We start from the raw sequence: 15521 nt of genomic DNA, 5'->3' as shown, positions 1-15521 counted from the left end.
CGGATCGAATCGGATTGGTTTAAGTAGGTATAGATCCGAACTCAACCCAAAAATCTTTCGAATCTGGACTGCCCTACTCAATCCGCACCGATCCAGGCCGTCGGATCGGTTCGGAATGGGTTGTATCTAGTCGAATCGGGTTGGATCCACCGGATCGGATTAGAATTGCCCAACTCTAGTGAAATAAGGAATGGAGATGGCAGGGAGAGTTCCGACGTGTATTTGCGTATAAGGGAGTAGATGGAGTGAAAATTTTAGAGCAGGGGCATTTTCGTCAAATGCAGAGGCGTCCGTATAGCAGAGACTTATTCTCTGAAGCTTAAAAAGAAGTGGGCTTAAAAAGGTTGGTGGAACATATATGGGTCGTACGCTAGGAAATTTCTCCAGAGAAAACCGGTTGGTAAGCGGAATGGCTGGTGCACCACATAGCAGCTATCTAGCTGGTGTGGGTACGTGTCGTGGGAAGACGAGCACTGACGCTCCTCGATCTCCAAGTTGTACGAACGGTTCAATGGAGATCAAAGTTACCTGGGCTCCACAGTAATACATTTATTATATCCACACCGTTCATCAATTCTTGGAGATCGTTTTAGAGTACTATCCAAAAAATAAATCATATCCAAAGATCAACCGATCACACCACAAATAGCAGTTGAGATAATGATTTTCACCGTTAAAAATTTCATAGGGCCCACCATAATGTTTATTTTCCATCCAATCTATTCATGACGCCCCAAATATCTGGATGAAGAGGGAAAAAAAATTTCATATCGATCCAAAACTTTTGTGAACCCCAAAAGGGTTTCAATGGTCAATCCCCTTCTTTTTTTCTTTTTTTCTTTTTTAATGTGGTCCACTTGATTGTTAGATCAATTTTATTTTTTTGTCCCAATCCTTATAACCAGCCCAAAAAATGGATGGACGGTTTGGATATAACACATACCTCATGATGGGACTCACAGAACTGGCTGACGTCACTACTCAGCTATATAGCTGATGTGCCGATCCTCTTACGGTTGGGAACTTGGTTTCGGGCCGTGGAAGCGGATTGTGTCGGAAACAGATTGGCTACTCCTCCGGCCACCGGCCAATGGCTGATGGTTTGGGCTCTGTGGGCCCCACCATGATGTATGTGTTTCATCCATGCTGTCCATCTATTTTTGTAGATCATTTTAAGGTATAAGACCAAAAATGATGTATATCCCAATCTCAAGTGGACCACATTATTGGAAACAGTGTTAAATGAGCTTCGACCATTAAAAAAAATTTGTGGGTCATAAAAGTTTTGGATCAAGCTGATCTTTTGTTTTTTCCCTTCATCTAGGTCTGTATGACCTAATCAACAGATTGGATGTCAAATAAACAGTACAGTGACCTGAGGAGGATTTTAATGGTGGACATCCAATCACTATTGTTTTCCTGCGGTGTGGTCCACCTGAGATTTATATACCTCTCATTTTTGGTATCGAGCCATAAAATGATCTGTAAAAATGGACGAACAGCATGGATGAAATACATACATCATGGTGGGGCCCACATATTACCGACCACCAACCACATGGCTGGTGGCAGGGGGAGTAGCCCATCCGTATCCGATTGTATCCTGCCCGCATTAAAAATGGTTAATGCGTTCATGCAGGGGGGAGTGGATTGGCTGGTGTACCGCACACCAGCGATACCGCTGGTGTGTTTACGTCACCAAGTTCTTTCATAATGATGTATGTATGTGTTATATCCCAACCGTCCTTTCATTTTGAGAGCTCAGCCTATACCTTAAACCAAAAATTAAGATAGATCCAAACATCAACTGGACCACATTGTAAAAAGCTGTAGGGATTGAACATCTACTGTTGAAACCCTTTTGGGTGTCACAGAAGTTTTGAATTGATACTATATTTTCTTTCCTATTCATCCGGGTCTGTGTGACCTTATAAACAGATTGGATGGAAAATAAGAACTATGGTGGGCCCTATGAAGGTTTTAAGGATAAGAATCATTGTCCCACTGCTATTACTGGTGTGATCCACTTAAGATCTGATACTAATCATTTTTGGTATCATGCTCTACAATGATCTCACAAAATGGATTAATAGCGTGGATATAATAAATACATCATTTTTGCACATATAACTTTGATCTCATTTAAACCGTTCGTACAACTTGGAGATTGAAGAGCTGTAATGAGACGCATATTAGCTATTGACAGGTTGAGTAGCGGGACTTGCTACCAAAGTGACCAAATTTTGTGAGACACAATGATGTATGTGTTGTATCCACACCGTCCATCCATTCGGAGATATCAATTTAGGGTATGTTTGGCCAACTACAATAGGTGGGATTAAGGTGGGTGGAATTATAAAAGTTATAATAAATGCATGTGTAAGGAATTGTCCATAAGTTTATCCCATATGGAGTGTGTATGGGCATGGGTGTGTGCTAACAAGCTAACCAAAAAAATAATAATAATAATAACAAGTTTATCCCATATTTTCTAGTACTATGTTTAGAATGTATGCATTGAAAAATAAATTTTAAATTTTACTTTCAAATTGCATTTGGATTAAACTTGGATGAGGTAAAAAGCGGTCATCCATGGGATTAGCAATCCTATCTTACACTTTCTAACACAATGCTCATTTTCCAAAGCCTACAAAATTAAATTTAATCCCATCTCATCTTCCTTCCCAACATGCCATTCTGAATTTCAAAGTGGGATTGGTAATGCAATCTCATTTAATACAACAAGATCCAAAGAATGAGTCAGATCCAAAGCCCTAGTGGACCCACCACAAAAACAGTGGAGGGAGTGACACCCACCATTAAAAATTTCTAAAGATCACAAAAAGTTTTCGATCAAGCTGAAATTTGTGTTTACCCTTCTTTCACGTCCGTCTTAAGTTATGAACACGTTGGATATCAGATAAACATTATAGTGGACCTTAGGAAGGTTTCAACTGTGGGCGTCACTCTTCCCACTGTTTTCGGTTGTGGGCTCTACTCCATATTTGGGTCTGACTCATTCTTCGTGGCATGCCTTAAAATGATATGTCCAAACAGATTGATGGTGTGGATACAACACATATATCATGGCTGGTCTCACATAACTTGGTGACGTCACTTTAGTACCTAGTCTCGCTGCTCAACCTGTCAGCATCTGATCTGCGTCCGCTGTCTTCCCGCGACTCGTGCCCACACCAGCCATATCGCTGCTATGTGGTACAACACTCTATCCGCTTCTAGGTAAGGGTTATGTGCAGCCCACCGTGATGTATAGGTTTTATCCACGCCGTCCAACCATTTTTTTTCAAATCATTTTAAGATATAGCCTAAAAGTTAGACAGCTCCGATGCTCAAGTGGACCACACCACAGGAGGCAGCTGCGATAATGAAACTTAGTGTTGAAATTTTCCCAGAGGCCACGGTAATGTTTATTTGCCATCCAACCTTTTGATAAAGTGTACGAAGGTAAAACACAAATATGAGAATGATCCAAAACTTCTGCCACTCACAGGAAGTTTTCAATAGTAAGAATTCAATCCCCACTGTATGGTCCACTTGAGCCTGGGATTTGCCTCTTTTTTTTTGGTTCATATCCTAAAATGATCTGGAAAAATAAATGGACAGTGTAGATAAAATCCATACATCATAGTGGGCCCCACAGATCACTGCATGGACAGACGATCGTCCAGCGGGGGCAGGACGCAATCCGCTTCCTTGAGCCGCAGATGCAGAAGACCCGGTAGCCGTAGCTCCGTGAGATGTATCTATTGAGTCGATCCATCCACTTCATACCAGTATGTTTCAAAAATTAAAACCCATTTCTCAATCTTACCCTTAGATTTACTTCACTGAATGTTTGTCCACTTGCTATTTTTATTTTCGACCGTCACTTTCATAGCAACTAATTAGACTGATAGAATTGTTTAATGGGTGTGATTTAAATTAGGCAAGGCTTTAATGCTATTGGCCAAAATGTGAATGAACCCGATTGGTACATCATCCTACCACATGTATGGTGAAGAGATGGCTTTACCGTGTGCAGGTTCTTCGCGCTCTACTAAATTATCTGCCAAACCCTTCAAAAAGCGATTCGGATTGAGTCCTGCCCTTGCGACTATGGACGCGGTCCAGGCAGGGTCTTTGTGGGGCCAGTGTGATGTATATGTTCTATCCATACTGTCCATCTATTTTTTTTCATATCATTGTAGGGTGTAACTCTAAAATAGAGGAAGATCCAGCTCAAGTGAACCACAACGAAGGAAGAAGCGGTCATAATGACGCAGACTGTTGAAATCTTCCTAGTGCCCACCATGATGTTTATTTGCCATCCAACCCGTTCATAAGATCAAATAGGTCTGGATGAATGGAAAGGAGTACGTTCAGCCCCCACTGTGTGGTCCACTTGAGCGTTGAATATAACTAAATTTTATCCTTATACCCAAAATTGATCTGGAAAAATGGAGGGATGGAATGGATAAAACATATACATCACTTTGGGCCTCACAGAGCCCCTGCCTGGACCCTGTCTGTCCAAGTGGGGGACAGCATCTTCCACAATATACACGCGTTCTCAATTCTGGCAAGTAGGACATATGATCTGGCAATCTAGACCATCAGTATATTGTATTATACCGTGGATGAGCTATTCATGAAATCGAACTGTTGAGATCTCACAGAAATTGCCCCCTTAGCATATGAAAGATGATAATGTTTGGCGCCTGCAGATAGGTGCGTTATAGTTTAGCCACGTACCTACCATGAACCTGGACCTCTTCCAATTTTCAAGACGGGTGATGCTTAAGATAATCACATGGCTTGATTCATGGGCTACAATTAGGGGTGGCAATGGGTCCCGCTTTTGAAGTGGGTTTTAGCCGAGCTAAATGACTAATGGGTCAGGTTCGGGCTACAAATGTGATCCATTTAACAAAGTGGGTTGTAGGGCCTGGGTTAAACTCTACTTAATCCTACAGACCCATGCAGGTCGTAAATGGGTTGGGCCAAACGAATAGACCAGCCAAACCCAAAACCCAAAGCAAAATAAAATTTAAAAAAAAGGGTGCAGATGAAACATTTCTATTGACTGGGCTAGCTTATGCATAACCCTAACTTCAAATTCAAATCTCAAACCTGAATTTGGGTCTGGAAGGTTGGGTCGGGTCAGTTGAGCCCAACTCATGTCCAATTAAATGGGTCTGGTTGGGTCATGCTTGATAAGCTTTAAGTGGGTTAGGCTTAGTCAAAGGGTAATCATTCATGGGCCGGGTTTGGGCAAGATTTCTTGGACTGCTTGGTAAATTGGTCAGGCTTGGGCTTACTGATGACACAGGGAGGGACGTGATGAGACCGATCACCGTCTTCCTCAGCGAATAAATGTAATTCCTAATAAATTTGAAATAATTTGATTCATGGTTTTTAAAAAATGAAATTATAACCCTTTAAATAATGAGCTCAAACCTAGGACAGAGTTTTAGACTTAGGGCCTCTTTGTTAATGCTGAATTTTTGTACTCAACACGAAATTTAGAAAATTTTCCACGTTTAGTAGTGTTTGTTATTGTGAAAGAATGAAAAGGCTCCACCATTTTATGTTGAAATTTTTCCGTGATAGGAGTCTAGCATAATGGGGAATCAAGAATGCACTCTGTGATTATTTTTTTTAATCCAAAATTATCCTTTGCAAGAGAGATTTTCTCCCTTGTGTTATACATATCCCAACTTTTAACATGGGGCACTCCTCTGAGCCCACCATGATTTATGTGTTACATCCACACCGTCCATCAACTTTTTCAAATCATTCTAGAGCATGAGCCCAAAAATGAGGCACATGTAAAACTCAAGTAGACCACATCATAGAAACCAACAAAATTTGAATAACTATTATTGAAACTTTCGTAGAATCCAATATGACGTTTATTACCCATGTAACCTCTTCATAAGGTCACATGTACCGGCATGAAAAAGGAAAAAGATGAATACCAAATTGATCAAGGCTTCTATGGGCCTAAGAAATTTTCAACGATAGGCGCCAAATTTTCATTATTTCCTACAGTGTGGCCCACTTTAGCCTTATATCTACCTCTTTTTTTTCTTTTTTTCTTTTTTCCTTTTTTTTTTTAAATTTTTAATCTTATGCCCCTAAATGATATGAAAAAGCGGATAGACGGTATGGATAAAACATATACATTACAGTAGGCCCCACAGATCCACCTAATTTTTAGTGGAAAGTCCTAAAATGAGCTCACAAAAAGGATGGACGGGGTGGATTTCCCATAAACATCACGATGGGCTCCACCTTGGATTCCAGTGTGGGAACCTTTGGCAGAAATCTGCTTCCTGGTGAACCTTTGAAATGCTTATAGATTGCCACTAGTTGTGCCATAATTCACAGGATCACACATGTATATACTATCACAACTCATTTGAGTTTTTGGTGCGTCCATCTCAGTTTTGGCGTGTCCATTCTTCATCCTCGTGGGGCAAACCTAATGACTGGATTTGATGACATATACACGAAAAAGTGGACCCAATTGCCCCCATTTAAATATTTCTATGGTGTGGCTCACTCTCCCCAGTTTCCCCCATTGCTTGCTCCCTTTGGTGTGGCCCACCTAGGCTAAGGGGCATATCTAACGGACGGGTTTGGGTGATACTCATACACAAAAGTAGGCACCACATGGTTGGAATACATGGTAATCAGTGTATGTTCGAATGCACATGATCTTCTCAACAAAAAGTCCGTTTAGGGGGAATAACGCTTCTGCTTTAATGAAAACTACATGAAATATGGACGAGCTATTCGAGGCCTTTTGGACCATATGCCCGGTCAGGTGGGGCCACACTTATACATGCAAATCATTGATTTTCTTAATATATTTTTTTATGAATAATAATATTTTAATTTTCTATTAAGTATTTTAGTTTATTTGAATTAAACATAATGATTTTTTTTTCATTTAATAAAAAATAATTCCTTTATTATATAAAACATTTCCAAACGGGAAATATAATGTGTCAAATTAACATATTTCAGACATTTCAGATATTTGCTATCATTACAACAATTCAGTCTTTTCACGACAAGTCAACTCGTCGCTAAAAACTCCAAACTCGCGCTAAAAACTTTTAGTGACGAGTGTTGCTCGTCGCCACGTTTATTGCAGATGCGGCATCACTAATTCTATTTAGACGAAAACAGTAATTTGTCACCAATAACTCAACTATTTGCGACGACCTAATAACTTGTCGCAAAATACAGTTAATTAGTGACGAGTTGACACATCGTCATTACATATCGTAAAACGTCGCTAAATATGAGACTCGTCGCGAATAAACTACATATATAGCGACGAAAACATCAACCCATCACTAATGAGTTAATTATTTGCAAAACCTAATAACTTGTTGCAAAAGATAGCTAATTAGTGATGAGTTAACATATCACCATTATATATTGTAAAACGTCGCTTAACATGAAACTCGTCTCTAATAAAGTATTTTGTAACAAATCCACTCGTCGCTAAAAATCTCAAACCCGTTGCCAAGGTCATTGCCATGATTGTGTGCTTGTTGCCAATTTTGTCGCAAATACGGCATCACAAATTCTATTTAGTGATGGAAACTCCAACTTGTCGCCAATAATTTAATTATATGTGAAGACCCACTACCAGAAAAGGAACAAAGGCTACGGATAAAAACCGTAGCTAAATGATTGCTGCTATGGTTATAGTCTGTAGAACAACCTAAAAGTCGATTGTGTAGGTAAGGTCTCAATGGCTACGAATTAAATCCATAGCATATCCGTAGCTATAATTCTGGAGGGAACTGCACAAACAGCTACGAATAATATTTGTAGGGTTTAGGGTTTAGTAAAATGCTACGGATTAAATTCGTAGCATAATAAATTCGTAGCAACCGGTGAAATAGCAATAGCTACGGCTTTCTAGCTACGGCTAATATCCGTAGCTAATTTTGAAAATAAAATAAATTTATACCAATGGTGTCTATTAGCATTGCAAGAACCTACTGTGATTGATCAGCTCAACTAAGCTAATACAATTAATGCTGCTAGAAATAGTACATAAAATGCAATCAGAAAAGAAAAGGATGCATTCATATTACAAATAGCAATCAAAACATACAATGCATCCTACATTCACATTTCTAAATAAACAAATTTCAGAATACAACAGATCACCGATTGTAAGTATAATAGGAGCAGTCATCGTCCAAATGCCTTGTCAGCTCCATCACCACAATAGTATGGCCCCTGCACAAACCAACACACACAGCCTCAGCTCTAGTAACATGAGAGATATCTAGATAGCAAAGATACACATTGGATGAGATCTTTTTTCTCTTTTTTTTTTTACTATAGTTTACGAAGTCACCAATGAATTGGACAGAATATACATATAAAAGTCAATACCATCCAAGTATGCCTTCGAAACTCACCAATTTTTACTGACAGATCACCAGCGGCCTGCGTAAGGAAAAAACAAAATCAATGTCTTTTCAACATTGGAAAATGAAATGGTAACATATAGATGTAAATAAATGCATTTAATGAAAGACAATTTGCATATGTGATATTTCAGTCCAACCACTATAATGCAATAAAATTTTAGGCATAACATTTACAAGAAAGGATGGATAGTTCATGAGCATGGATTACGCTTGACATTTGCAATTAAGGACTCACTTTACTTAAGTGAAAGCATATTGCCCATCTCTGCTGGAATTGTTCCGCTCAAGTCATTAGCCCTTAAGTCTAATAGCTCCAGCATTGTCAATCCAGCAAGCTCCTTAGGTATGACACCACGGAAGTGATTCTTGGAGAGGACACTGCCAATGCAAGAAATCGGCTGGTGCTTTGCCTCACTGACACAAGAAATCAGCCCAAGCCCCACCCAGATCTGACACTGAAACTGGCCAAGTTTTCATGGCATCGGCTCAGCCCACCATGCAATTTATACATGTAATGCCACACACACATGCACATACACACATACATATGACCGATATGCTTTCTTTCTCTTTTGAAATGTAACAATCTTGTTAAAGCAAAGACAACTAGACCAGGAAAGAGGGAAGGAAATCCCTATAGAGAGATATCCAATATACACTGTTATCCATATAATCTGGCATGGGCCGGCCGGACCAGACCTGATGGGCCAATTAACCTTAGCTCAATCCTGGCCAAATATTAATTGAGCCTGAACATTTAGGTCGATGGAACAAGAAGCCTAGGCATAAGCCCGGGCTGTGACAGGCCAGGCTGAATACATCATGGGCTGGCCTGACCCATTGACACCCTCATATACCACCTCTCCGAAAGACAAGTCTCACTGGCTCGGTTGTGTTGACACTAAGACAAGATAAATGAAACAGAAAAGAGAAGGTGATTGGAATCTAATACATCATCGTAGCCTCATCCCAACTATTTGGGGTTGGCTTCATGAATTTTCTTTCCCCAATCATTCCTATCTACAGCCCTATCCTTAGTGAACAAGAGTTCATGTCCCCTGTCATGGGTCCAACACAATAAAAAAATAAAAAAACCCTAGAAGTCAATTCTACTAAACAGAGCAATTGGTCAAAGTTTGTCTCACATTCTGGAAAAGCACCTCATTGCCCCAAAGGAGAGGATTTAATGTAACAAGAACACTTGAAATAAAAGTGTTGCCATCTCAGACATGCATGTCAGAATATTTTCCCTATTTTTTGCTAATATATTTTATTTATTGATGCAAACCAAATCTCCCCCTGCTAGGGTTTTGCACAGAAAATTCAAAAATGTAAACTCAATGTCAAAAGTCTATTACGTTTCTTCTTCTTCTTGATAATGATGATGATGATGATGATGATCTTAATGCAAATATTTTGTATGACTCTAATCCATAATGAAATATGACTTCATGTGTTACCATATCTGAGACCATGTGATTATGTCTGAGTTACATAGAGAGGTATGTATTTGAATGAAATATGATGTTTAATGTATATGTGTGCCTGTATGCATGAAACAGTGCTCCTGTGTGCATGTAAAACTTCATATAGCAAATAGCATTAAGTAGAATTCAGATTCCCCACAGAACTGCTCAAATGATACTTACAGAGCTCTCAAGTGGCTAAGTTTCCCAAGCTCTGGGGCCAATATCCCTCGCAAAGAAAGCTCTTTTAGGTCCCTGCAAGTGCCATTGAATAAGACTTAAGAACAGCCCACGGAACCTTTCTACTCAAGCAAACAACCCGAAATATCTCGAACAGACTGGGTGTCAAAAACAGATGCATATGTATGTGCTAGAAACAAGAAAGAAACTTCAGAGCAGGAACAAATCTTTCTGAGTAAGATTCGGCATGAGTGTGGCAATGCTAAATTTTATAACTCATATAACACCAAAGGACTTGAGATGGATTATAGTTATCAGATTATAGTTATGATTGGCTGAAATCCATCAGATACGAATTAATATAAAACTGTGGCTGAAGATAAAATGAAAAGATGGACCACTGGTCAATTGGCATGGGAGTTCATTATGAACCATTTTACACAGCAGGAATTTTTTTTCATTTATGATTTTTATTTAAACTATGGTCCAAGATCTCTGCTTTGCCTGAAAATCTACAGCTACCCCATCCTAAACTTCAACACAGAAAAGACCATCCAATGGCCAATTAACCTCCCTAATTCTGATACCACATCTGCCTGTAACTATATCAATGCTATCCATGATCCAAATACAACAAGCACAGGCCACATTACTTTCTAGCCTACAAAGCTGGAATTAACAAGCAACCAATATTCTCAAGGAAACCAATTTTGAAGCAGCCTCTAATGATGGAAACAGAAGTGTTAAAAACCAAGTATGAATCTGCTACTTAACAAAGATGACTAGCAACATAGCTGGCAGAAGATTGCATATAATGCCATAATCCAAACATCCAGTGTTCCATCAATAGAACCTGGCCACCAGAATGCTCAACTAACACCATTATTAGACAATCACTGAAATGCAGCCATAAAATGCATACAGATGGTCCAAAACCAGCAATTGCTGCTCCACCAATGACTGAAAAGTGGAATACATCCATAAATTTTTACAACCATCTACATCCAACTTAGTCTTAACTCTTAACTGAAAAAAGCTGCAACCTGTGCACCACAACTACGCCAAATTCTCGGCCTGCAACAAAGTCCATCCGTATCCATCGGCTTTTGGGTGCAGCCCAATTTGGGTTGGGCTTGAGCTTATGATAGAAGCCCATGAACACAATTAACAAATTGTCAGGCCCAATCTGATCAACCAAACCCCAGCCCAAAGAGGGTTGGTGGCAGTCCATATCAGCCCATTTTCCACTGTAGGTGACTGCAATTATAGCCATGGGAAGTAGTAATGAAAACCATTATCCTCGATACAGTTCCCAATCCCATACATTACTTGGAAAATGCATTTTAACCCATATCTGGAAGGGATTGATTCATAGTACAGTTAAACATCGAATGTTCAGTGTATACAACAAAACAACCATTCTTTGTATTAACTGCAAAATAGACCATTTAACATAATTAAATTTTAATTTTCAGATATGACAAAAATACAACAGCCACGGTAGATAAGCATTATTTTATGGAGTTACAGATGATCAATTATCTGAAGATTATTACTGTTTGGGACATCTCGGCAAGCAGGCCCCATTGCTAACTGACCAATACTGTTGGACTAATGGGTCCCATCATAAATGGAGGGATGGCCCAATAATTTTCAGATCTAAAGATCCTAGTCGTTTGATGTTTGGCCTATTTACATGGACTGTTGTATTATTTCTCAATAGTCCATTCGTAGAGCATCTATTAAAGGGTTATGACACGAGCTAGGAGAACAATGATGGCATCTGGCAGATCAAAGGTCTGGATCATCAAACCATCAGGACCACTTGTTGGAATTGGCTCTTTCGAACACTAATTCAAACTTTAGAGGTGCGTAATTGAAGAATGCAAAAAATTGAAAAGGTTGCCACACTGAGCATTATAAAAAATAAAAATAAAAATAAAAAAATTTGAAAAAAAAAAATAGAGGTGGAACATAGGTCAGGTTCAGCCTGCACATGACTAGCTGAACCCGAACTTTAGATCAGATCAAGTTAGACCCTGGTTCTCAATGCACAGCTCAGTAGTAGATGTTTTGCGTTTCAACAAACATTAAAGTCTTGGGTTCGAGTACACACATGTAGGCGTGTGTAAAAGGAAAAGAAATATAAATAAAAAAAAGTTGGACCAGCACCTCAAATCTTCAACCCCGCGCCTCAAAACTTCGACAGCCCCCAAGAAGTTTCTAATGGTGGGCTTATAACCCCCATTGTTTATGTGGTGTGGTCCACTTGGGCTTTGGATCTGCCTTGTGTTTTGGCTCATGCCTAAAAAGAACTAGCGAAACGCATGAATGGAATGAATGCAACACATACATTGAAGTGGGCCTCACAAAGCTTAGGGCTCATGCCTAAAAAGATTACAAACATGTACCTGGACTTGCCAATCTTTCAATGATGGCCCACTGCTTACTGATAATCACTACAAGGGTAAGAAAATTACAAAAAGTAAGACTCATGAGATTGACGTATGTACAAATAGTGACAAAACTAGATGGTAATGAAAGAAGGCTAAGATGTCAGATTATTTATGAAGAACAGGAATAAACAAAGATAAAATAAATAGTTAAAAACTTTACCATTTCAATATTGAACCTTGCAATGGCAACATTGATCCGTGGGGCTAAAAATACATCAGCCTGCATATAAAAATCTCAAGTTAGTTGGGCCTTTAAGGTCCTCAGATGGTAGTAGAAGAAGCCATTACTAATACATTTTATAGGAAAACTCTTGAAATTAACCATCAAGCATTTTAAAAATGTCTCTCAGAAAATGAATGAAAAGTACACGACTCACCTTGATGCCCATTCTCCCTCCTCCTTTACCCGGGCTTGGGACCTCATCGCCTTTAAATTCCATTCTTTGTCGAATATCTACATGGATCTTGTAGACCTCTTTCACCTCACTTCTTTGTAGAAAAGTTGTGAAACAGTTTCTCCTAAAAACAAGAAATGGAGAAAAGGAAAAAAGAAGAAATGGAGAAAACCTGTCTGGTAGTCTATTCAACTAGAAAGAGAAGACAGAAACAACTAATGCTTGAGAAATTAGAGCAGGTAATTCTTAGATTAAAACATGCCTAAGGTGGAGAGGATCCCACTTCCGCCAACTCACCCTTCATATGACAGGAGGTCCAAGAGGAATGGCATCAAACTAGCTATACACCCACCCTTTATAACCAATTTTATGAGCACCCCCATCTGTCATGCCATCTCTCATGTCCTGCAGTTCATCATTTCTTTGATAAGTATTATGTGTTAGTTTGACAATCTGATAGCTATGGATCAAATTCAACAAAAAGACATTTACAATCCTATTCACTTCAGGAAAATTCCAATGGTACAAGTACAATCAACTTGGAAAGAAAAAGAACTACAGCCAATGGTTTAGAGTGTTACCTTAGCAGTATTGAAAGCAACATTCTTACAATCTGGTAATATACCGACTGACCATGGTGGTAAAGAATAAACTCGACCAAGGAATTTCACACTAGCCGAATTATATATGTTCAAGCCGAATTATATATGTTCATCAATATTTGCAAGAAATGCAGAGCAGATATCATCTGCTGACAGGGTTGAGCTCAAGTCTTCAGCGTGACTAGAACGACAGTAGATGTGTGCCTGAAAAATGCCATTCCAAGTTTCAACAGGTGTTTAATACAAATCACTAAAGATTAGAAGTGGAGCAGTAAAAGTAAGGAAATAACATCCTGACAATAATTTATCTACATGAAAGTAATTCCAAAAAAAAATCAGCATTTAGCATTGGATTTTTTTCTTGGAAACATTCTGCAAATTATTTTTGTTATTATATTCCTTGCTAATATAACAATTTAAGAAAAATTTTGAAGGGGTAGAAATGGAACAAATTTTGATTTCAAGAAACTGAAAAATCAGGGGGGGGGAGGGAAATCGTTGATGCAATCAGAGACACTATCTCAAAGCTTTTGACGGTATCAAAATCATTAGAAATCATATCAAACAAATGCATATGGACAAATGCACACAAAGCATATGACATCCAGAGTTCTGAACCATTTTCAAAACTTCGAAATGGTGAAGAGAAATGCTCATCTACATCATATTATGACAGGGGAAAAAGTCAGAGCAATTCAAATCAAGCAATTCTCCATACAAGCACACAATTCAGTTCCCACCACCACACAACACGCATCCATAGCAATGCTAGGGCTGACATTCTGGAGAATAAGACTAGGTTTCCATTTTGTACAACCTAGAACACACAATGTTCCTAATATCCAAGCTCCATTCCAAATAAAATCTTTGAAACAATCAGTGTAATGACAGAAAGAATAAACAAAATTTATAATTGAAGCAAAGGAAATTAGCACTACCAAAGGATAGAGCAAAGGTTAGTGCATTATCAAATTGATTCCACATACCTAGCCAACAAAAATTCATGCACATTACAGCAAAAAGGATCCACACAATTCAGGAGCTTTATACCATCTTGTTGCAACATAATCCTGTAAGCAATGGAAATGGAAAACCTTGGAGATGCATGATACTAAGAAGATCCTCTATGGTTAGAGAGAAATAGCAAAGCTGAAATTAAATAATAAGAATCTCATTATCTCCTTCCCAATTCAGTTGCCAGATGCATGCATGATTGCATCAAACACACAGCATACAATTGATAGGTTACCATAACAAGAATTGAATTATATTTTAATTTAGTGAAGTACAACTCCTAAGACTAACACCAAACTAGGCCAGCCCACAACCAAAATGTCTACCAAAGGGAGACAAAAATATTAGATGATAATTACTAGAATTAAACCTAGTCAACTTTTCAAAACCTTAATAGTGCATAATTTCATAGATATCCAAGAGAATCATCAAACAGAAACTCATGACAACAACAACAGTGATTTGGGTAGAAGAAATGGAACCTCTTATTGAGATACAAAAGAAAATTTCAACATAAGCATCATAGCCTTATCCATTCTTATATGAAAGCAACTTTACTATTACAAAATGCAGAGTAGAGATGAAAAGAGACTCTTCTTATCAATTGCCCCACCAGAATAATGGAGTGCCCTTGTTGTGCACGCCATTGGAAATCCCATTGATTCAAGTTCGCTAATCTTATCAAGTTCCTGAACAACCATCTCTGAATTAAAAAGTAGAGATGTCAAAGCATTAGAGCTCTATCTCTAATTCCTTTAAATTCAAAAACTTCGAACAAAGCACTAAAGCTGCATTTGGAGACGTGCAATGAGGTGGAATCACATGGTGTATTTTTTTTTTCCTTTTTTTTTTTTCTTTTCTTTTGTTTTTTGGAATTGCTTATACACAAACTATATAGAATAACTGAATAAAAGAATACTTATTTCATACACAAACTATAGAA

At 38.5% G+C, this 15521-nt stretch overlaps 1 long non-coding RNA gene across 1 annotated transcript; it reads right to left on the bottom strand.

The window, feature by feature from the left end:
* Positions 1-8030: 8030 nt before the first annotated feature.
* Positions 8031-14825, bottom strand: LOC131251140 (uncharacterized). The gene is made up of 4 exons (XR_009173608.1): positions 14503-14825; positions 10115-10186; positions 8454-8481; positions 8031-8268 (listed from the first exon to the last, which is right to left on the bottom strand). It is a non-coding gene; the product is annotated as an uncharacterized LOC131251140 (long non-coding RNA).
* Positions 14826-15521: the final 696 nt, after the last annotated feature.

The sequence above is a fragment of the Magnolia sinica genome, chromosome 7 (assembly GCF_029962835.1).
Source record: "Magnolia sinica isolate HGM2019 chromosome 7, MsV1, whole genome shotgun sequence".
NCBI classification, from domain to species: Eukaryota; Viridiplantae; Streptophyta; class Magnoliopsida; order Magnoliales; family Magnoliaceae; genus Magnolia; species Magnolia sinica.
This window is presented reverse-complemented; position numbering and strand designations above follow the sequence as displayed.